Source organism: Eulemur rufifrons, chromosome 29 (genome assembly GCF_041146395.1).
Source record: "Eulemur rufifrons isolate Redbay chromosome 29, OSU_ERuf_1, whole genome shotgun sequence".
Classification (NCBI taxonomy): Eukaryota; Metazoa; Chordata; class Mammalia; order Primates; family Lemuridae; genus Eulemur; species Eulemur rufifrons.
Window position 1 is genome coordinate 25283417 of NC_091011.1, and position 24460 is coordinate 25307876.

The 24460-nt window shown below is 40.6% G+C and overlaps 1 protein-coding gene across 1 annotated transcript in view; it reads left to right on the forward strand.

The window, feature by feature from the left end:
- The window catches only part of JAZF1 (JAZF zinc finger 1), a 328048-nt gene that overhangs the window by 62702 nt on the left and 240886 nt on the right, over positions 1-24460 (forward strand). The gene's annotated exons all lie outside the window — the stretch shown is intronic.

The following is a 24460-nucleotide window of genomic DNA, read 5'->3' on the forward strand; positions in this document are numbered from 1 at the left end:
TCTGTATGTCTCTTCAAGTCAAGCATCTGCTTCAAAGATATTGATGATGATATGATGAATGCAGTTTCACAAAACTTGGCAATTCCCACAAATAATTTTTTTTTTTTTTAGTAGAGATAGGGTCTTGCTCTTACGCTGGTCTCGAACTCCTGGCCTCAAGTGGTCCTCCCACCTCAGCCTCCCATAGTGCTAGGATTATAGGCATGAGCCACCGCACCTGGCCCCCATAAATAATTGAATAGCATAAATTGTATTTATTTCTGTAGTATCTAGGCTAGAGAATTAGAACCATGAGTTTATAAAAATCCAGGTGGCGGTCTACACAAATAGAATGGTATTCAAATAATGTGTTTGCAATGGGATACTGATGAAATTTTTAGTACATGGTATTGGGCCAAGTGGGTAGCTATCAAGAGAAAGATCAGGTTGATTCCTTATGTGATACCATTCAAACCAACTCCAACCTGATTGATTAATTTTATACGATGACCAGTGTGATATTCAAAAGAATTATGATGAAAGAAAGGAGAGAGAAATCAGGAAGACGATTCAGCAAATGTCTGGTCTACCTCAGTTGGAAAAAGTAAAAAATGGTATTTTTAACAAGGATTTCTAAATATGAGCATATATTTATATTTGCTTAAAATCATAAAAGGACTAGGAAAAAATATGGGGCAACTCCTATAACCTTAAAAAAGAGGGATTTTAACTGTATGACTGAAAACCCAGAAGCCATAAAAGAAAAGATGATAATTTGACTAACTTCAAATAAAGCATTTTTACTTGATAAAATACACCATAAGCAAATTCAAGAGACAAATGACTATCAGGGAAGAAAACTATTTGCAACGGACAAAGGGTTTGTCTCTGTCTATAAAGAACTGCTACAAATTCATAAGAAAAGGACGTGGCAAACCAGTAGAAAAATATAGGCAAAGGATGTGAGCAGATTAGTCACAGAATACGAAATACATTATCTTTAAACCTAACAAAAGATCTTCAGCCTTACACATGATAAGAGACAGGCAAATTTAAACCGTGCTGAAGTAGCAGTTTTCACGTCATCAGATTAGCAAAAATTCTAGTGTGACAATTATATCATTGACCAACTGTGGAAAAATTAGTGCTGTACTTCTTGTGAGAGTACAAAATGGCACCACCCTATGGAGACCAGTTTGGCCATTGTAATCCATCAAGATTACAAATGCAATTACCCTTTGACCCAGCAATCTGGCTCTGGCAATTTTTCCTGTAGATGCATCTGAATACATACATATGAAGTGACGTGTCTGGTTGGTGTTTCATTAAACCATTGTTTGTAATAGAAAAGCTTGGAAGTAATTCAAGTATCCATTAGCAGAGGACTGGTTAAATAAACCATGATCCATCTATACAATGGAATATTGTGTAGCCTTTTAAAGAGACCATGGAAACTCTTTATACACTGATGTGGAAAGATCTTGAAGATATGTTACCAAGTGACAAACCAAGGTATAAGACAGAATATGTAATATGCTACATTTGGTGTAAAAAGGAGACAAAATGAGAGTCTGTATTCATATCTGCTAGTAGCCGTATGAAGAAACATTGAAAGGAGAAACAAACAAAAGGAACTCAATAAAAGTGGTTACCTGTAGTGGGTGGGTAGGGAGTGGCACGGATAGGGATAGGGTGGGCAGAAACAGGGTGGGAGCAGCACTGTGCACTGTGTGCTCTGTTCTATTAGTTTTATTTTTGAACCCTGTAAATTATTACTTATTACCTATTTGATAATAAGTTAGTTTTTAAAATTGCATTTCAGTGCCAGTGTAACACATGTCGAAGGGCAAGAAATATCTGCCCAGAGCTTTATCTTCTCTTGTTTGGACTGTTGGCTACAGCCGCCTAAGTGGGTTATATTTGGTTTATCTAGAGCTGTGCTGTCCATTATAGTAACCACTGGCCACATCTGGCTCTTGAGCACTTGAAATGTGGCTAGTCTAAATTGTGATGTGTTGTAAGTGTGCCTGATTTAGAAGACTTGGTACAAAAAAAGAATGTAAACTATCTCATTCATAATTTTTAAAATGTTAATTACATGTTGAATGATAATCGTTTGGGGTTTGGGGGTTAAAATATATTATTAAATTAATTTCACTTGTTTTTTTCTTACCTTAAATGTGGCTACTAGGAAATTTAAAATTACATATGTGGCTTGGCCCTGTGGCTGGCATTTTATTTCTTTTGTACAGTACTGTTGTAGACTCCTGTCCTCACTCAGCATGTCTGCCAGAATTACTTAAAAAAAAAAAAAAAAAAAAACAAGGCCGGGCGCGGTGGCTCACGCCTGTAATCCTAGCACTCTGGGAGGCCGAGGTGGGCGGATCGTTTGAGCTCAGGAGTTCGAGACCAGCCTGAGCAAGAGCGAGACCCCATCTCTACTAAAAATAGAAAGAAATTATATGGACAGCTAAAAATATATATAGAAAAAATTAGCCGGGCATGGTGGTGCATGCCTGTAGTCCCAGCTACTCGGGAGGCTGAGGCAATAGGATCGCTTAAGCCCAGGAGTTTGAGGTTGCTGTGAGCTAGGCTGACGCCACGGCACTCAATCTAGCCTGGGCAACAGAGTGAGACTCTGTCTCAAAAAAAAAAAAAAAAAAAAAAAAACAACCTTAAACATATCAATTCCTTGCTTTAAAACTTCTTTTGACTCCTAGATGCCTGTAGAGACCTTTTGTAATAGTCTCCAAGATCCTTCCTTCACCCATTGCTCCCTCCCCTCACATGCAAACATTGCTTCTCTTCACTCCCTGGGCTACAGGATGCTTCATAAATTTTAGTCTTTGGGTGCATTGTCCTCTCTGTTTGGAATGTCCCTTCACCCCCATTTCGTTGCCCAGAAAACTCCTGGTCCTCTTATAAGCCCAGTTCATTTGGCCCCTTCTTTTATGAAGCTTCCCTAGTTCCTGTCCTTTTTTCTTCTAAGAAATCTGGTAAGCTTTTGTATAAGCATCTGGCAAACCTCTGTGTTCTCACACTTAATACCAGCATTGCAGTTATCTTTCAGGGGGATATTGTTTCCCTCACCAGCCTGGGAGCTCCCCAGGGGCCAAACCCATGTTGTATTTATTTTTGTTTTCCCAGACCTGAAACTACCCGTAAATAAACTCTAAAAAGTCACTAGATAAGTGAAGTTGGTTATATTTTGTGAGAGTGCACCATGCCCAGTTCACCTGGCTAACACTTCTATTTGTTTAATCTACACATGTAGGAAAGCAGACTTGAACTTGTAGGTCTTCCTTGGTTCGGAATAGGCCTCTTTGGACTGTTCTAGCTTCGAACAGGCCAGCCTCCCTACAAGCGGAAGATTACAAACTGCAAAGACATCAGTAGCACCAAACCTGCAATGAGTTCTTGTTTTCAGGGCCTTGTTCAGACTGGAAGATGAGAGGTATTTGTGTTTAGTGCAGAGAGCAGAATTCTCCAGGCTGGCTGGGTGCCCGTGTTTCCAGAAGGTAAAGGTGGCAGGTGGTTGCCAGAAGGTGAAAGCATTGGTGGAGCCTGGCCAGCTACAAGACGGCCACGAGCTGAAAGAATGAAGTTCTCCACGGTCTGGTCCACGGGCTCCTACCTGGGTGACCGTCTGTGGAAAGTTGTTTCTGCTTGTTAGTATTCCCGTTGTCCTTCTCTTCTGCTTGTGGTGTCTTTAGCTTTTATTCAAAAGAGAAGAAGAGTAATAAACAGAGTATTCAAGATCTGTAGAGCAAGGATTTTTAGAAGGGAAGGTTAGAATTTTGCAAGAAACTTCTCAGCTAAGTGAACTGAAAGTGCCTATGTTTACACCCAGATTTTAGAAGCATTATCATCATTGTTTAGAATCCATTTATTTCTTATATAATGATCCAGTTATTTTTACCAGGCAAAGCTTGTGCAACCATTCTAATCAGCTGAATGAGGAGCTCTTCTTTTAGCAAAATTTTGAGAGCCAGTAGTATAGTAGAAACTACAGCGTCTGCAGTGGCTAGAAAAACTGGTATGAAGCTAGGACTGCCACTAACTTTGTGGTGTGAGCTTAAGCAAGTTACTTCATCTCTTTAGGCCTCATGACTTAGTAAAATGAAGTTATAAATACATCCTAGGTTGTCACAGCATTATAAGAGGTGAATGAGCTCAGGGGCCTAGCACCGTGCCTGGTCCATAGTAGATTTTGAGCACACCCAGTGCCACAGTGGAGCATGTCCTTTCATAGTGTTGATGGACTGCTGTGATTGTTCTTCAGTAGCGTCTCCTTAGTCTCTGTTCTTCAGGGCCTTGCCACTGTCCTGGAGGGAGGGAGGGAGGGAGGGAGGGAGGGACAGAAGGACGGATGGAGCAGATGGATGAGGAGTCAGTACACGTGGGTTAGAGAACTGGCTTTGCCATTAGTTAGTTCTATGAGGATTCACTGTGCCTCCTTGGTCCTGTTTGTAAAATGAAGGTGGTGATCATTTCCATTTCTAAAATACTGTAGTTTAGCTCCATAAAGCAACACAAGTGGCCCCCAGAGGTTACACTGCATTGTTTGCAGGATAACACTTGAGAACCTGGAAATTGCACAGCAAGGCTCTGTCACCTCTGAACAGCTCTGACCCCTGAGAAGAGTGCCCCTTAACCCTTCGGGATCATGTCCAGAGGCCATTGTCATCTTTCTGGGCTCCATTTCCTGTGTTCTGCTTTCATATTCTCCCAGGATTGACCTGGCTCCACTTCTTATTAGAGATGCTCACTTTTTAGGGGTGGGTGGGATTGAGGTCTGCTCCTTGTCACTCTTCTGGTAAGAGATTGCATAATTTTTTAAGAGGGAGATTATCAGAAGACTTTTTTAAAAAGGAGTTTTGTGCTTGATCCAAATTTGTATGAACATTTGCCTTCTTGCAAGCACGGAGGTCTGTGTGGTCGGCCTTCTCTGCCTTCCTGCCCCTGCCACCCATCCTCTCTGACTCTAACACAGCACTTTGTGAAGTGCCTTGTGAACAGATAATTCGAGCTGGCAGTAATCAAGGTTTGGGGCTAATTATCATTAAAAGGTAATTTCACTGATCTTGTCTTAAACCCACTGTAGCATTTCTTTTGTCACATGATTAAAAAAGAGAAAAAGTACTTTTGGTAGTAAACTTTTGAGAACAGATTTCCTATCTTTAGTTCTTTTTCAAACCAACTTTATAAACTTCAAGTGGGCCTTTATTAATGTGATTTGCCTGCTTTATAATATTGCATATTCAAAATAAAAGAAAATTGAAACCGTTCATCACTGAAGTGGATATTACAAAATCAACATCTGGTTTGAATAATGAGTTTTTTGATCCAAGTTTTGCTTCAGTGAATGAAGCTAATGAAACTGCCCTTCATTTGTTACATCAGTGACTTCCCTTTACTAATGTTTGGTTCCCCTTGGTTGCCAATTTGGAGGCCACTAAAGTTTCTTTGAGAAAGTTTTGTCCTAGTGATACTTGTTGTAAGTAATTCTCAGTCACTTATCTGTCACCAGCAGGAGAGGAGGTGAGGACAACCCATTATCATAAAATCATAGGTTCAGGACATTTCAAGTATCCTTTTCTACCAAACTCCTGAAACAAGAGCAAAGTAAAAAAAGAGCTCTACAGTTCTAATGATTGAAAATTAGATGTTAGTATTGCACCATAATATCCACATGGTTCAGGGTCAGGTATATAGGCAGCTGTCCCAAGTTTTGTTTCTACCTTGAGCTCAGATGCTTGCAGAAATATAGTTGCATCTGGGTAATGATAACACTACCTAGAGGGCACAGGACCATGCCTTCTACGCCTGATAACACGTGCACATGCATGCATGCCACAGGTACACAGATACCCCTAGGAAGTCTCTCGAAGGTAAATATACTGTTTTGCTGCTAGGTTTCCTGATCTGTAGATATCCATGCTAATAATACATAATAATGCTCTCTGCTACTTACAAAGCACTTTTGGATTCATCATTTGACTTGATTTTCAGAAAATTACTTTAAGGTGGATAGGGTAGATTTTATTACCTCTCTTTTACTAATGAGGACCCTCCTTAAAGAAGCACTGTAACTTAACTCGAAGACGTTGCGGTCATGTGATAGAAAGCAATATTGTATAAAGGCCTAGTTTTATATTTTATCATAAAAATCAAAGGGGGCCGGGCGCGGTGGCTCACGCCTGTAATCCTAGCACTCTGGGAGGCCGAGGTGGGCGGATCGTTTGAGCTCAGGAGTTCGAGACCAGCCTGAGCAAGAGCGAGACCCCATCTCTACTAAAAATAGAAAGAAATTATATGGACAGCTAAAAACATATATAGAAAAAAATTAGCCGGGCATGGTGGTGCATGCCTGTAGTCCCAGCTACTCGGGAGGCTGAGGCAGGAGGATCGCTTGAGCCCAGGAGTTTGAGGTTGCTGTGAGCTAGGCTGACGCCACGGCACTCACTCTAGCCTGGGCAACAGAGTGAGACTCTGTCTCAAAAAAAAAAAAAAAAAAAAAAAAAAAAAATCAAAGGGAAATCCTTTATTACATGTTCTACCTCAATAAATACTTAATGAATGAATAAATGAACAAATAAATAAAATGAAACAAAACCCTAACAAATAAAACTCTAAAGAGAAATGTCTCCAATAGTCAAGAAGTAGAAACATGGAAAAAAATGAGTATTTTCTGTTTGTTGTTTCTGTGCCTATAATCAGACTTGCAAAGGTGCAGGCAGAACCATAGTAGATGCGCAAGAAATATTTGTTGAATTTAATTGGATTAGCATCCACTAAATAGAAAAACAACAGAATCTCCCTTTATCTGTGAGTACTTTGATATTCAGCTTGTATCAAACACAAAATAGGCTGACGATGACTATCAGTTCCTCACTTTTCTTCAACTAGATCTCGTTGTCCATTGCGGTAAGTAGGGTCCTCAGGAAACTGCAGGCCAGAAAGTCAGGGTGTTTTGTCCATCATGTTGACCAGATCATGAGCATTTCACCCCATCCCACTTTTTTTTTTTTTTAATTGCCAATTGTATTTTTTACTGTTCTCTTCACAATAAGGGGAAAACAGAAAACCTGTGGATGGAATCGAGAGTCGCCCCAGGCAAGGCTCCTGGGCAGAGAGTGTGGTTTCAGGTGACAGGTATCATGCTACCATGTGGCCAGCCATGTGGGCACAGCACCACACCCTCATTTTCCTCATTACCTTGTTAACTGAACTCTACCATCTGAGTCTGAGAATCCTGGAGTTTTTGCCGTCTTAATTTGTTTTTAAAAGTCATAATTCTTTTTAGTTGAGTTTTTTTTTTCCCTCTTGACCATGCTTCTTTTAATTTAATTTAACTTCTAACTCTCTAGAAGCCAAATGGATGTTTTCCTTTTTATTGACTAAAATTTCCTTTTTATTGTGTCATATACAAGTGTTCCATAAAAAATATCTAGCATAGTTTGTAATTTAACCTTTACAGGTCCTTTCTAGGTTTTTTCCTTTGGATACCACTACTCTTTTAAATTCACTTAGACCATTTAAGATCCCAGGCCTCAAATTCCTTTCTCTTTTGACAAGCTATTTGAGTTGATTCTTTCTTAACTTTTGGCCCAGTTTGGCCGTTAGCAGATGAGGCAAGGTGAGCACCATCCATCCTTCCTATTTATCACGGCTAATCCTGAACAGGGTTTGGCACGGGGAGGAGTGGAAAAGCTCCTGATTTAGCAGCCTGTTGACAGGGCTGAGTCCCAGTTTTAGCCACTCACTAGCTCCATTTTCTAGGCCAAGTTAGTTAATTTCTACAAACCTTGCTTTCCTTGTGTGTAAAATAAATTAAATAATAGCCATTTCACAATGTTGAAGGTTAAGACAGTATAATTGGAAGCGCTTTATAGAGTTGAATGCTATTATTATTGCAGATACTTTTTCACAGAGAAGTGATTGTTATACATTGAGAGAGTGTTTATATTATTACCAAATGAAATATGTAGAAAAGGTGGGATATCAGAATTGCCTGAATGAGGAAAGGGATAGGCCATTCTTTTTTTTAATTATTATTTTTGAAATGTAAAAAAGTTTTTTCCCAGCTTTATTGAGGTATAATTGACAAATTAAAATTGAATAAATTAACTGTGTACAATGTGATGTTTTTATATGTATACATTGTGAAATGATTACCACAAATCAGCTAATTAACCATCACCTCACATAGTTATCTGTGTGTGTGTGTGTGTGTGTGTGTGTGTGTGGTGAGAACCTTTAAGATCAGCTCTTTTAACAGATTTCAAGTACAAGTTAAACAATATTGTTAACTATAGTCACTGTGCTGTAAATTAAATCTCCAGAATTCATCTTACAAGTGAAAGTTTATACTCTTTGAGCAACAGCTTCCCGTTTCTCCTCCACCCACCCACTCCCAGCCCCTGGCAGCCACCATTCTTATTCTTTGTGTTTCTATGAGCTCAACTTTCTTAGATTCCACATACGAGTGAGATCATATAGTATTTGTCTTTCTGTGTCCAACTTACTTCATTTAACATAATGCCCTCAGGGTTCCTCCATGTTGTTGCAAATGGCAGGATTTCTTTCTTTTTTATGGCTGAATAATTTCCATATAGCACAATTCCTTTATCCATTCATCCATTTATGGACACTTGGGTTGTTTCCATGTCTTGGCTATTGTGAATACTGCTTCAGTGAACATGGGAGTGCAGATAGATACCTCTTTGAGATACTGATTTTGTTTTCTTCAGATATATACCCGGAAGAGGGATTGATGGATCATACAATATTTCTATGTTTAATATTTTGAGGAACCTCCATACTGGTTTTCCTTAGTGGCTGTACCAATTTACATTCCCACCAACAGTGCACAAGCGTTCCATTTTCTTCACAAAGAGTAGGCCAGTCTTGATCACGGTGCCTGATGGAATGATCAGATCAGTGAGATATCAAGTAACTGAACGTTAGAGGAATGAAGAGAACTGGCTGGGAGTAAAGACAAAGAACATGAGTTGGTTTGATTATATATAGAGAGAGATGGGCTTGGAAACGGAGGGTTGGGTTCTCCTGCCACCAAAATGTAATAAAAGAACCATCACAAAGAGGCTCCTAGTTAGAAACTAGGATGCTGATGACCTTGGGGACTGGATGAATTTGGCATTGCTGGAAAGATAAACATGAAGAGAGATTGAGAAGTTAATCCAATTGAGAAATTAACTGGGCCTGGACCTGACTGTGTGCACTAGGAGAAAGTAATGCTGACTACAGTGCCTGGTGCAGAGTAAGTGCTGAATAAGTACTTGTTGAATGAATAAATGGCTGCAATAAAGATGTATAGAGAACCAGTTACAGAATTGAGGCTGTGTTCTGAGGTTAACTGTCACTCTGCCTTGTGCAAAAGCCAGTCTTCTGAAGGAAGGAATTATTGCATCTGCCCACCAGGTCCGTTCAGTGGAGCTCTGCAACCTGGGGGCGGGGGGGGGGGGGGGTCATTTTTTTAACCCTTACAGAAAACCTGCTTTCCTAGCTGAGTGAAGTGAACTGTGCCTGGGTAAGACGCTACATATAAGCCTTTATTTTTATGTCTCTTTGGTTTCATTTGTAGGCCACTGTTAGTTTAATAAGTTATCCCTATGAAAATGTTTTATTAATAGTTCCATCTTAGGATCTGAGAAGTAGAGCTCCTTCTGCATTCTTGGGCAGTAAACTAATTAGATGTGTATGTCCAGCAGTGATAATGGTGACTCTGTTAATTCTTTGTTTTGTTTTGATAATGTTGTAACCAATGAGGTCATCATGTCCTCATTTTGTTTTGTGTACCCTGAGTTGACTACATTTTACTTGTCTTGTTGGTCTGCCGTGGTGGTCTCTGGCTTAGACAGCTGCAGTGTAATTTTTGGCCTGAAAAGGCAATTGAGACACTAGATCTCTATATTTCTGGCTATTTCATGCTGTACATCATGAAACACATCTCCAGTTTAGGTTTCATTAATTTGGAGTGAGAAGCACAGTGATCACAGGTACCATGAACATTCTTAGCCCTTCAAAGCACTTTAGGTCGTCCGATACCAAGATGAACACTATTCCTGGTGATATTCTCCACAAGCAACTTGGCTTAACTATGATACGGTTTAATGCTTGCATGGTATATTCGTGATTTTAAAGATACACAAAAGTGCTTTAAGGGACTGGTTGTAAAACTGTGCATGATGCAAGATACTTTACTTAATAAGTGCTGGAAACTTATTCTACTCTATTTGTGGGTTGGTTGGTATTTGAGGGACAAATTAAAAAGCACACCTGTAAGGCTGAGAGATTTAGGTGATGGATTAATTTGATTTTTGCAGTTTGAGTCATTTAGAACTGCTCAAAGTTTAGATGCTTCTGCTGCAGTTATAAATTTGTAGTCACCTTTGTTCTCTCTTCCAGAGATAAAGTGACCAAGGTATAATTTAAATAACTTTCCTAAACTCAAAATCTGTCAGGAACTAAAAAAGTCCTGTAAGCTCTCAGATTCCTTCAGTCCCAGCCTTGTGCTAGCCCACCAGACCATGAGGCCTGCATGGAAGATGAAAGTGTAAACATATGAACCTGTGTTTCCTAAGTCAGCGGAATTTTGTGTCTCTTGCTCATACATAGTACAGTATTTCATATTGGTGTGTGCATGGCGTTCTGACCTGAAAGGACTATTTATATGCAGCCTGTCAGAGGTATGCTTGGTATGAAAACCATAGTGATTTGCCTCACTGGTTTGTTTAAAATTCTCAAGCATATTGCTATACTAACATAGCTTTTATTCATGGAATCTCCTTTACAGTGTGGGGAAGGGAGAATGACCATGTGGTGAATGAAGTAAATATACTGGACTTGATCCTCATAGCAAGAAAGGCCTGTAATGTTTATGTTAAAAGGTGATCCTGTGTTCCTTCTGCTTGGCAGAAGGCCTGGATGTATAATGAGGTCTGAACATATGTCAGATCCTGTGTCTCCCAAGAACTTGGTGTTGCAACACTTGAGTTCTATTTATTGAAATGATGACATGCTGTAATTGGTGCATTGATGCTCCGCACGCCAGGTGCACATCTGCGTGAGAGGTTGTTGGAAAAGTGGCTATTGGAACATTAACTCCAGATTTCCTGACTTTTGTGTGATTAAACTATCAAACCCAATGTGGAATTAAACCAATATCAAAAGCAAGTGAAAAAAAATTGCTTTTCGGGAGGAAAAATGTCATGTCAGCAGTACTAGGGAATTTATTTGTAATCGTTTGGTCTGATGTGGATTCATTCATTTTGTCTAGTTTTGCTCTGATAAATAAAGCATTTCATATGCTGAAGTAAACTGTAAGAGCATCCACAGTTGGCCAAGAGACCGTTCTTGATACCTGCTGAAAACCTCCACACGTGCTTGGACTGGGTCCTAGCAGAACCGATCATGAGCTTTCCTATGTGTCATACGTAAAACAGTTTCCCATTCCACCCAATTTTTCTTGGGAATATGTTCTTATTCCTAGAAGAGTCCAAGTGCAAAATAATTTTTGTTTGTTTGATTTATTTTTAATGAAGAAGAAGAAAGCAGCCATGGTTGGTGAAGATGAGATTCCGTATTCTCATCCAGTCACTTACATAAAGTGAAAAATGAAAGCTTTTTCTGTAGAAACTTGCGAAATTCTTTCTGATGGACTCTCTTCTTCCTCTTGTTTCTTGGGGAATGCAGTCTTAATGTAATGATGTGAGAGGAGCAAGTCAGACTTGGCGTGTTGCTGATAGGCAGAGTATTACAATTAAGCTGATTAGGTCTTAAATTGGTCAGTTTTCCAACTTTGATGTTAGGGCATTTAATAGGATATAATTTTATAAGTTTCTTCTGTCTAAAGGAGCCTGAGAGTATGATGAAGGAAACCCTTTTGTAAAACTAAAAGGTGAGCTTAGTATAACCACCTGCCTGTCAACTCTGTGTGTCCCTAAAGGGGCAGGCATTGCTGCTGGGCTCAGGTGTCCCAAGATGCAGTTTTATCCACTTGAAAACCCTTATGTGTTCAGCTCAATTAGATTAATTACCATCCTCACCAGGATTCACAATGCTTTGCAGTTCATCTGCAGTAACTAAATGTTAGTTTTGCAAGTTTTTTTTTTTTTTTTTTTGTTGAGACAGAGTCTCACTTTGTTGCCCAGGCTAGAGTGAGTGCCGTGGCGTCAGCTTAGCTCACAGCAACCTCAGACTCCTCGGCTTAAGCGATCCTACTGCCTCAGCCTCCCGAGTAGCTGGGACTACAGGCATGCGCCACTATGCCCGGCTAATTTTTTCTATATAGATTTTTAGTTGTCCATATAATGTCTTTCCATTTTTAGTAGAGACGGGGTCTCGCTCAGGCTGGTCTCGAACTCCTGACCTTGAGCAATCCACCCGCCTCGGCCTCCCAGAGTGCTAGGATTACAGGCGTGAGCCACCGCGCCCGGCCAGTTTTGCAAGTTAAAGGTAACTATTATTGGCCTCTAAAGGGCTATGGTTTCTTTAGAACTTATAGAAAGGAGTTTTAAATAACCATTGTTAACCAAGATGGAATATGGGTTAGCAAATTTGTCTTCAAGCTGGGTTTTCTACTGGCTGTGAGACTTTTGCATTTAGAAGAGAGTTCTGTTTGTCTTCTAACTCTGTATCATTTACTTTTGGTGTCTCCAAAAGTAATTCTGGTTGTGTCATAATATAACATGTTATTTTCTATATCTCCTAGAGTTAATAGTGTATTTTAAATACTCTTGGTTTCCAGATGGAGATCATTGAGCTGAACCCAAGCTACTATCTGTTGAGAGTTTACATAGAAATCCACCTTAGATGAGATATGGGTATATCATCAAGGTCGAGCAAAAGTCAAGGACAGAGTCCTCTCTCCTGAGCTGCCTTAAGGTTAAGCCATATTCTGATGTACAATAAAGGAAGACCAGGCACTCTTTGCACTCCTAAGTGATCACACTTAATCTTATAATCTCCCCTCCTCCACCCCCTCATCTATCCCCATGGGAAGAGAAAAAACTCAAGTTGTGATTAAGATAATTATTTATAGGGTTAGACACTTGTGAACCTAATCCTTTCCAGAATTCTCCTGTTGTAGGAATTCTCATTTACCAACCTTTGTACAGAAATGGATAAAGTAAGATGGAGGTGGGGAACTACAGTTCAGGCAAGACTAATTCAGGCTACATCTGGCAGGATTGGGGCACAGGTTTGCTTTAATAACAATGTGATAATAACGTTATCCACATATTTATCTAAGTGTCTAATTAGCTAGTAATTTTCCCATGTCTTATTTTGTGTGTTCCTTACATAACAGAGAGAGGTAAGGGCAGGTTGTTAAATCCTATTTATTTATTTAGTAAATATCTATTTAGTGCCTACTATTGGCCAGGCCCTGTTCTAGATACTAGGGATACAGTGGGGAACTAAACAATAAAAAAATTCCTGTTTTGATGGAATTTATGTATTAGCTATGGCGAGACCATGAAGAAATGAAGTGAGAGAAATAAAGTTATGTTGGGAAGTGAAGCAGCTGTGGAGAAAAGTAAGACAAGGAAAGGGGAGAGGGAGTGTGGGGCTGTCCTAGGACAGGGGCCCTGAGGTGGGCCCCTGCCTGGTGTGTTTGAGGAGCTTCAAGGAGGCCAGTGGGGCTGGAGCGGTGAGGAGGAGGGCAGTGGGGGATGGGGTGGGCTGGGTGCACACGCAGGCCAGCGCAGGGACTTGGGGGTTTACTCTGTGGGTGCTGGGGAGCCATTGGGTGTTGAGCAGGGGAGTGACACAATGGACGGACAGTTTCATAGTCTCACTCTGGCTGCTGTGTTGAGAGGAGACTGAAGAGAGAGCAGGGCGAGTGATGAGAAGGGCCTCTCGGTCATCCAGTAAGGAGATGCTGGGCCTGGGCCGGGTGGCAGCTGTGAAGGTGGTGGAGAGTGGTCAAGTTCTGGGTATATTTTTAGAGGTAGGGTCAGCAGGTTTGGTTTGGGCACGAGAGAAAGAAGTCAAGGATGACTGCAGACAGTTTGACCTGAGCAACTGGAAGGACTTGGTTATTCACTATGAGGAGGGTGACCTGCAGGAGCAAGCTTTGGAGGGATATGTGTTGTGGCCTTGTTAGGATGCCTAGTAGACTTCCAAGGGGCAGTTCTCCAGTGGACAATTTTTGATACTCAAGTCTGGAGTTCAGGGGAGAGGTCAGTACTGAAGATAGGCATTTGGGAATGTTTGGCAATGAAGCAGTAGCCTGGATGAGATCCAGGAACCCGTAAAAGGAGACCAGGAAGGAGGTAGGAAAGTCCGAGAGGTGATGAGCTGGAAGCCAAAGCAACGTGCTCCAAAGAGGAGGGAGTGATCATCCCTAGCAAGTGCTGCCAGTGGGTCAGAAACGGGTGTATCAGTCAGTCATAAGCTGAGGCCCGAGATACATGAGTTTGAGGGCCAAACTCCATGGGTGGGGAATAGCTAGGCTGGGGCTCAAAGTCAAGTTCACTTCCTTTCTGCCATGAGAGTCACCTGGCTGTGCCTGACCTTTGTGTGCTATTTTCTGTCATGACGTGCTTCTTGCTCTGGAGGTGGTATCATAACTGTTTGTACTAGTTCCACTATTCCAGCAGCAGTACCCCATGCTTTTGTGTTTTAGTATGTATGAAAATTTTGGTTTCCTGTATCTTTGCTATAACTATGGAATGTATGTTCATTATAGAAAAATTAGAAAAACAGATAAGCAAAAGGAAAAAAGAGCAAAAGTAGTTAATCATAATCACACCACTCAGAAATGTCTAAGCTCACACATTAATATTGCATCCTTCCAGACTTTCTTTCCAACCGTATATGTAGGCATATGTATTTTTTCAAAAAATTATGTTATAATATATATTGTATAACCTTTTTCACCAATAATGAGTATCTGACATGGTGCACATATAGTTTTTTATATATATATTTTAAATAGTACCTGGATGTCTAATATATAGTTTGCCAAGGACATGGTGGTAAGTACTCTAGGGATCATGCAGTGGAAATTAACCCAGAAATAGGAGACTGATAATAGTGGAAACAGTTTATATTCATTGAGCCCCCCATATACTAGGTACTATTGCCAAGTGTTTTATCCACAGTATGTCATTTAATTCTCGCAGCAGTCCTATGAGGTAGGTACTGTCACCATCTTTGCTTTTGTAGTTGAGACCCTAAGAAGTAAAGACACTCGCTCATGGTTGTGAAGCAGCAAGTGTTGGAGCTGGGATGGATTTGGACCCAGTCGGTCCTGCTCTGGGGCCCCCAGCATTCTCCATTCTCCATGCCTTATCTCTTACTGTGTTTCATATGTGACCCCAGGCTAAGCTGTCCTGCCAGCTGCCTGCCTCCCCATTGCTCTCATGGGGGCACTGGGCAGGCAGGGTGGTGGCACCTGCTGGGCATCCTGCTTCCCAACCAGGGCAGCACCACTCCCCACCCCCAGCACTGAGACATATCGCTGAGGTGCCATTTGTTCATCTGTGGGTCGTAAGATAACATTTAGAAAATTAGGGCTTTATCCCTCTAGGTCCAGGGTGGGGAACCTGCATCCTTAAGGCCACACGTGGCCTTCTAGGTCCTGAAGTATGGCCTTTTGACTGAATCCAAATTTTAAAGAACAAATCCTTTTATTTTTATTAATACATTTGTGTTCATCTTTTATATTTTTATTTTTAAAATGAATGCATGTAAAATACCAAAGAATAAAATAAATTTCAACAAAATAATCGTCCCAGATTGACGAGAATAATTAGAACATTAGTAAGCCACAAAGGCTAAATTGACAGCTGATATGCTCGTGATTTAGTTCTAACTTCCTTGGCCAGTCACTGCCCCTACTGTCTGAGGCTGGTTGGCGAGAGTTTATGGGGGTTGAGTACACCAGTCTGTTACCAGCTTTTGACAATAGTGCACTGTGTTTCTGTTTGAAGTGGGATTTGTGAATAGTTGCACAGCTCTACAGTATTTTTAAATTCTGTCTACTTAACAGCTCATCATGTCAAACAAGACCAAGAGAACGTTGAAGGAAGAAAATAGATTTTTTTAATGAGGATTGGTAATTGCAATGTTATCTTATTTCTGCTAAAGATAAGATGATTTTCTTGCTTTGTGATACTGCAGTATCAACATTAAAGAAATTCAATGCTCATCAGCATTAGAACACTCATAAGAACCACAAATATTTTAACTTAGAGGGACAGGCACAAAAGGTTGTATTGCAGAAATTAAGAAATTAAAAGCAAAAGCAGGCCGGGCTCGGTGGCTCACGCCTGTAATCCTAGCACTCTGGGAGGCCGAGGTGGGTAGATCACTCAAGGTCAGGAGTTCGAGAACAGCCTGAGCAAGAGCGAGACCCCATCTCTACTAAAAATAGAAAGAAATTATCTGGCCAACTAAAAATATATATAGAAAAAAAAATTAGCCAGGCATGGTGGCGCATGCCTGTAGTCCCAGCTACTTGGGAGGCTGAGGCAGGAGGATCGCTTGAGCCCAGGAGTTTGAGGTTGCTGTGAGCTAGGCTGACGCCACGGCACTCACCCTAGCCTGGACAACAGAGCGAGACTCTGTCTCAAAAAAAAAAAAAAAAAAAGCAAAAGCAAAAGCAAAGACAATTCTTCCAAGCAGCAATTAGACCTGGAAATAATGCCACTGAAGCAACTTACAAAGTAGCTTATATACTTGGGGGAAAAAGAGAAGCCATTCAGTGATGTAGAAATTGTGAAAGAATGCATTGTCAAAGTTGTAGGATGTTTAGAGCCTGATAATGTTTAAAAGTACAAACAACTGCCTCTTTCAAGGAGAGCCATAACTGATCGGCAGCATGAATTAGCCTTCAACTTAACAGAACAACTTCATGTAATACTTCAAAAGGAAAATATATATTATTCGATCGCTTTGGATGAATCAGCTGATACACTGACTCGGTGCAGGTTTTATACTTCATTCAGATCAAGATTTTGCTACGAAGAGTTACTTACTTTGGGCAGTCTCATGAAGAGAACATGAGGCATAGATATCTTCAACAACTTTCAAGATAAACGTCATGAAGTTGGACTGAATTTGGTAAATTTAGTGAGTGTATGTACATACAATGCCCCTTCCATGACAGGAAAACATGAAGGGTTTATTGCACAGATAAAAAAAAAGTATTAACAGATACAGATGATGAAAAATCTCTGTGCTAAAGCTACTATTTTAAGTGATACTTTGCAACAAGTTATAAGTATTGTTAACTACATTTGTGTAAATGCAATGTGGCATCATCAGTTTCATTGACATGCTAAAGTTGAACCATGAGGTATTCAGTATGGATTTGCCGTATCATTCTAAAGTGCGTTAGCTATCACAGGGACAGGTGTTTGCCAAAATTTTATCTTTGTGAAAACAGATAGTTGAATTTTATGAAGACCAGAATCAGCAATGTGAATTATGGAAAGAAAATTTCTATAGGAATGCAGCATTTCTGTGTGATATCGTGTTAAATCAAAATGACTTGAATATTTTTTGCAAGGTAAAACTAAGTCTAGATATGATATCTGGCAAAAAATCCAAGCATTTTGAAAAAAGCTATTTTTTTTTTCAAAACACTTCTTCAAAAGGAAATTTCAGATGAACATTTCCCCAGTTAGCAAAGGTCATTGATGAGCAGGATGATATATGCGAATCATTTGAAGAATACACAGTTATTATAGACCTATTAATTGGAGACTACAGTGAGAGGTTCACTGACTTAGAATCATGACATGACACTCAAATTAGCATGTCAGCCTCACCTAGTTGATATCACCAAGGCACCTAACTACAAAAGAAACTAACTGAGCTCTCAGTAAATGACATTTTAAAGTCATTGTTTGTTGCTAAGAAAGATCCAGTTGAAAGATGGAAAAATGCAGTAGGATACCCATGCCTTCAGCAACATGCCTGAAAAATGCTTTCTTGCTTTTCTTTCTTTCTTTTTCTTTTACTGTTATTTGCATTTATTTTATATTGCATCTATTCCCGTGCCATAAGTTTTTATTTCTTCAGTTTCTTCTGGGATATCTTTTTCTTCTGTGCAACCTCCTCTTCTGGTTTTGGAACAATTTGTTCCTTTTCAGTGAGGATCATCTCAATGTGGAGGGGGAGCTCATGTGTGGATTAATCCGACCATGAGCTCTGTAAGTTCGGCGACGCATCTTGGGTGCTTTGTTCACCTGGACATGCTCAATGACCAGAGAATCTACATCCAAACCCTTAAGTTCAGCATTACTCTCTGCATTTTTAAGCATGTGCAGCAAAAATTCAGCACTCTTTTTGGGCCACCGACCGTGTGTCCAGCCCCACTGTTTGGCCTGGACACACCTACCAACTCCACCATTGTAACGTCGGAATGGTACACATTGTTTCTTTAAAGTGACATCTTTCAGATACTTGGTGGCTTTTCGTATATGCATACCCTTGATGGCCTGGGCAGTTTCACAAGTGTTCTTGAAGTGAACACGAGGATTTGAACCTCTTGGCTTGCAGGACTTTGTGAGGTTTTCTGGGTCAAGTGAATATGGAACCATTTTCACAGATCACCTCAGGCTGCTTGAGGGGAAGAGCTGCTTTCTTGCTTTTCAACCACTTATTGCTGCAAATCCACATTCTCCTACCTAACCCAAATCAAGAGGCCCTTCAAGTCGCAAATGACTGATACCTTCTAGAGAATCAACTGAAACTGCGGACCTCCATGCTGCAACCAAATATTCAAATGTTTCCCAACAAAAAGCAGATACAACAAAGTCATTAAAAGTTTAGTTAACTTTAAAATTAACAAACAGTTTTCATTTTTTGAAATTATTAAATACATAGCAGTTAGATTTTTACAAAATAATGTACATTTTTAAGTATATCTAATTGAAGTTTCTTGAATATGGCCTTATTTGATTACAGCTAAATTAATGAGCCCTTCCAACATGAGAAGGTTCTCCATTCTTGGTCTAGGTGTACTCTGTTAAAAACAAAAAATTCTACATTTAAAAAGGTCTCTGGCCATATTGACCCTTTTAATCTAGGGGGGGAAAAGTGACATTTCCCCCAAACAGTTAAATTTACATTTGTTTTTTACAGATTTTCAAATACACCGGGGGCACATACTTTAAGTGGGCTTAAACTTTAAATGTATAAGTATCTTTTGTGATTCCCTTTCAAACCTTCTTGTGCACCTTCATCTTGTTGGATATTCTTGTGATGGAGTCAACATGATATATAACATATTAATACATGTAAATGAATAACATATAACACATAATATAACTGTGTGTCTGTAATGCAGCTGTGCCTAGTACATGGTATGCAGTAATAGTCAAAATGTTGAAAAGCTGCAGTGGCATAAATAGCAGATTAATTGTGTTTCAAATCACAGTTGTGGTGTTATAAGCAAAATTAACATGGCACAGTAAGGATGAACCACGAACCTCCTGTATTTCCAATGCCCCTGTTGTTATCTGTGAAGTTGGAGCAATTGACTGGTTACGTCATTATGTCTCTAAACATGGTTTAAAGCAATACTGCAAATGCAAACTTCCAAACAAATCACTATGGTATTGTTTTCTTTTCAGGTATTTAGATTACAGGATCTATAAATAACTGCTACCACCAGCTCACTGTTAGATTAAGTGAGAGTTTTATCTTTATCCAAAGTAGGTGAGTGCTGTGTAAGGTTTTGGTTTGCTTCTTCCAGTTTTTTTTTTTTTTTTTTTTGAGACAGAGTCTCGTTCTGTTGCCCGGGCTAGAGTGAGTGCCGTGGCGTCAGCCTAGCTCACAGCAACCTCAAACTCCTGGGCTCAAGCAATCCTCCTGCCTCAGCCTCCCGAGTAGCTGGGACTACAGGCATGCGCCACCATGCCTGGCTAATTTTTTCTATATATATTTTTAGTTGGCCAGATAATTTCTATTTTTAGTAGAGACGGGGGTCTCGCTCTTGCTCAAGGCTGGTCTCGAACTCCTGAGCTCCAGCGATCCGCCCGCCTCAGCCTCCCAGAGTGCTAGGATTACAGGCGTGAGCCACCGCGCCCAGCCTTTCCTCCAGTTTTTAACCCAACACAAAACAATGTTGACAGCCAGATGCCTCACACCTGTTTCTTGGTGGTCCTGTAATCACTTAACACAGACTCGATCTAGCATTCTCCTGATTCTTCCTTTCCAGGCAGACCTTTGCTTCACAGAATACTGGCAGGAGATTTTAAAAGCAGTGCGTGCGGATGACAGCTTTGTGATTTTGTTTTCTTTCCTTTCTTACACTCCTCTACGTTTGTGTCTAGAATGATCAGAGTATGAAGGCACTTCTGTGATGGGTTGAGTTAAGCTGAGCCTTTTCCTAAGGAACTAATTATGCTGCTTATAGAGCCTTAATTGTGGGACAGTAAATTAAAGTAAACTTGCAGAATCATCCTTAGGATTGAGGAGTTGTCCGAGACATAACTTCCACGCACCTGACCATAAGCAGAAGCCTCCTCATTAAGTGAGGATTATATCTTATTATTATGTATACATAAGTTCTACCTGAACAGTCAATAGTTTCAGAAAGAAAACATTTTTTCAAGTGGATTTGGAGTGGTTTACTTTACAGAAATTTTAGGCAAGCTCAGAGATACTAATCCAAAACCCAGAGTTCGTGGAAGGATTGTGGTTTATAAAAATGCTCTTATGTATTGTTTTAGAAATCCTGGTTTATAGTTTATTTTGAACTTGATTTATGATCAGAAGTATTACTCTCATTTATTAAAGCTGATGGGTTTCTCCACCCATCTTCTCTTCCAAACTTGTGTCTTTTTCCTTTTTAATAAATTTGGGAGTATGGAACACACTGTCCATTTCTCTTCCTTCCAACATTGGATTTCACACTAATTAACAGAATAAAGCAAGCATCTTTCAAAAACTGGACTTTAAGTACTTGGATATATATCATCAGAACCATTAAAAAGAACACGATGTTTAGTGCATGTCTCTCTTAGCACAGAAACTTCTCTTGGCTGTACCCAATATTGAGATGAGCCAAGTATTGCTACAAGCACCGAAATCTTGGGGACTTAAGGGGCCATATCGTTTTGTAAGGAAAGTGAGGGCCCCTTCTTGTTTATCAGTTCTATTTTTGTCACTGGGCAGCTTTTAAAAATATGTTAAAAAGCTGTTCTGTCGTGCATACTTGCTCTCCCCCATTTTGGTGAGGTTCCAAAGCTTAGAAGATTTAACCTTTCTAAACTGGAATTTATTAGCTGTAAAAAATGCTTTTTAGTCTTGTTGGAAGTTGTGAAGAGACAGTGAAAATTTCATAGAATTTTATTGCGGCAGCCTGAATACAAGTTAAAAAAAGTCCCAAATGCTAAGGAGCGTTGATATTTGGGGATGGAGATATGGCTGACTATAGGATAAAAGCTAGGATATTGGACATTTGGACACGGTGCACCATACTGTTTGAAAACAAGAGGAAGGTTTCCATTTCATAATACAAAGAATGTACACATTATTCTAAGCCATGTTGGCCAAGACGTCACCAATAACAGAAAGTCCCAAGAAAGGGGGGTTGGCAGCCCTCTGTCCTAGTCCTGACTTCATCCTGTTGCTTATTAGGAAAAGGTAGGTAGCTCATGGCTGACAGTTATGGCCCCAGAGAGGGAGGACACTTAGTTCAGAACATTTTGCTCTGTTTTGTGAATAGTTCCAGAATAGGAGTTTGGAATAATTAGTGGACTTTCCTTTATGGACTTGCTTGTGGCACTGGAGGATGTAATTGTTCTGTTGTGTTTTCCTGATGACAGTGTGTCAGGCACCATGCTTAGCACAGAGCCTGGCTTGTCGTCAGTGTACAATAAGTGCTAGCGGTTGCCATTATCATCATTAATCATCTGTTACCATCACATGCTTACTCGTGAATCTAGCATTCCCTTATCCCCAGTGGAGCACGTGAAGCCTCCCAGAGGCATCCGGAGTTAAAAGGAACTAGGATCGAGGTGCACTTTAGTTAAAGGTGACCCTGAAATAAAAAGTGGACACTGTTCTATTCTGAAACAGAATTTACATTCTAATGGGGAGCTTATGGTTGAGTAGCGTTGATTTACTAATGCCACTCGGTAGATACTGAGCACGGTCTACCAGCCAGACAGCTGGCTAGGTGCTGAATGTATAAAGATGAGGAAGACATACCTGGTCCCTGTCCTCAGGGAGTGTCTTTAGGCTGTTACAACAAAATACCATAGATTGGGTGGCTTACACAACAAACACTTCTCACAATTCTGGAGGCTGAGGAGTCTAAGATCAAGGGGCCAGCCAGCTGGGCTCCTGGTGAGGGCTGCTGCTTCCTGGTTTGTGGATGGCTGCTTTTTGCTCTGTCTTCACGAGGCTGCGAGAGAAGGCGGGAGAAGAAAAGCTCTCTGGTGTCTCTTCTTAATAATAGAAGGGCACTAATCCCATCAGAGAGCTCCACTCTTTTGACCTAAGGGAACTACCCGCTAAAGGCTTCACCTCCGAATATTGAGGATTATAGCTTCAGCATATGAATCTGGGGGAACATAAGCATTCAGTCCACAGCAGGCAGCTGAAGTTTCCTTGGGGCTAGAGACAAGTAAAGAGGCAGTTGCCATGTTGAGTGGTTACAGAGTACAGGTTCCTCATCTTTAGCCCTCCCTCCCCTGTTTCCTCCCAGCCCTGGCATCCTCTGGGGTTGTGTTATGACTCGCTGACTTGCCTTGGTCTTTGCTCAAAAACAGTGTCCCCAGACCCGTGCCAGGTAGCATCCCCTCCCCTACAGGCTGGCCTTAGCCCTGCTGATCTACCCCTGCCCCAGACGCAGCCTCAGGAATGTCACTCAGGAGAGAAGTTAGAAGGGGCCGACACCACGTGTGCTTCTTACGGGCCTCTCTTAACTGAATCCTTTCACAACTTACTGGCTCATAAAACTGGTGTTTTACTTAAAAAATAGCTGTTAATGGCCTATGAATGTTAGGCAAACGCACTATCAAGAAAAATTAGTCTTTCCTTGCATTTGGCAAATAAAAGTACAGCCCTAAGCAAATATGTATTCTGTTGCATTTAAAAAGAAAAGAAAATACTGTTTGTGACGTGCTATCTTGATTTCATGGCAATAAGGCAGAAAAACACCGCCTTAACCTTGGTTTTTAACCTGTTTGTTAAATGACATAGTAGAAAAGCTGCCTATTTTTAGATAAGGGGTTTACAATAGAAGAAACAGAGCAGTCCGCATCCACACCCAAATGTCAAATGTAGTGTTTGTCAACATTTTGTCATTCAGCCGTGTCGTGTGTTTATTGATGGTTACGTGACTGCCGCCAGTGCATGTGGTGTCCTGTTGAGGAGCAGTTGTGTGGCAGTGACAGTGCGGAGCTGGTGAGCGGGGGAGCTGGGTGCGCGTCCCCCTTGCCTCCCAGTGGGTCGTGTGGCCTTGAACAAGTGCACTTCATCTCTCCATGTCTCAAATTCTTCCTATAAAATGCAATGCCTGGACTGGATTTTTGGTTTATGTTGTTCTTAGTACTGGGATTCTTTAATTTATAAAAGAGCTTAGGGACTTAACTACAAAATGTCTAGAAACCTAGCATTGCTCAAATACAAATCTTCTCCCAAAATCTGAACCTTCCAGTGTATTCTTTCCCAGGATTTTTTTCTAGTCAAAAATTCAAAATTCACATTTAACTTTCAGAAGTAAGCAGAGGAACAAAAGACTATTTTCCGACGAAGCCCTTTTGTATTCAAGTGCCCAACCTTTTTTGTGAATCAACAAAATTATATTGTGAAAGTTTCATCTTCAGCCAGCACACTGTTGATTTCACAGATAAGTCACTCTAATGAAAATGAAGAAGGCTGGGGTTTAGACCCAGCTCTACTGTTAATTCAGTTTTCTAACATGGAGCTGATGAGACACATTCATGGGACCAGCTGCCGTGTTGGTTTCCTCACGTTCCCAGACATTGGACACCTTTTCTGTGCAGCAGTCTTCTAGAAAATATCCTCTGCTCTAGGCCACCAGTCTCTCTCCTCCTGCTCAGCCTGTTAGTCTGTGATCTGGGCTTCCATCAGATTATCCCTTTGTTGAAAGTCACAAAAAGATTTATTTCCTTTAAGACACGTATTGCTTCTTATATTGCTAATCTTTTCCCACCTGAGCTCCTTCTTGGTATTTGGTTTGCATCCTTGTATATCTGTTTCTCATCATCATCAGGTTTTTGCACATGGGTGTGTGTGGGCTTCCCCAGCTACTCAGTGAGTGCTTTGGAATGGGAGCGTGGATGCCTGAAGGCAGGACCACGGCTTGACTGGATGCCTGGCTTCAGACAGACCCATTGCTGCAAATGGAAAAGTAACTCATCACATGTATACTTTTGAGAGTGGGCCAGTGTTTACCAAAAATATGGCATTATTACTGTAACTGTTACTGTGTATGTTTTTGTGGTAGTTTTTTATAGTGGTTTGC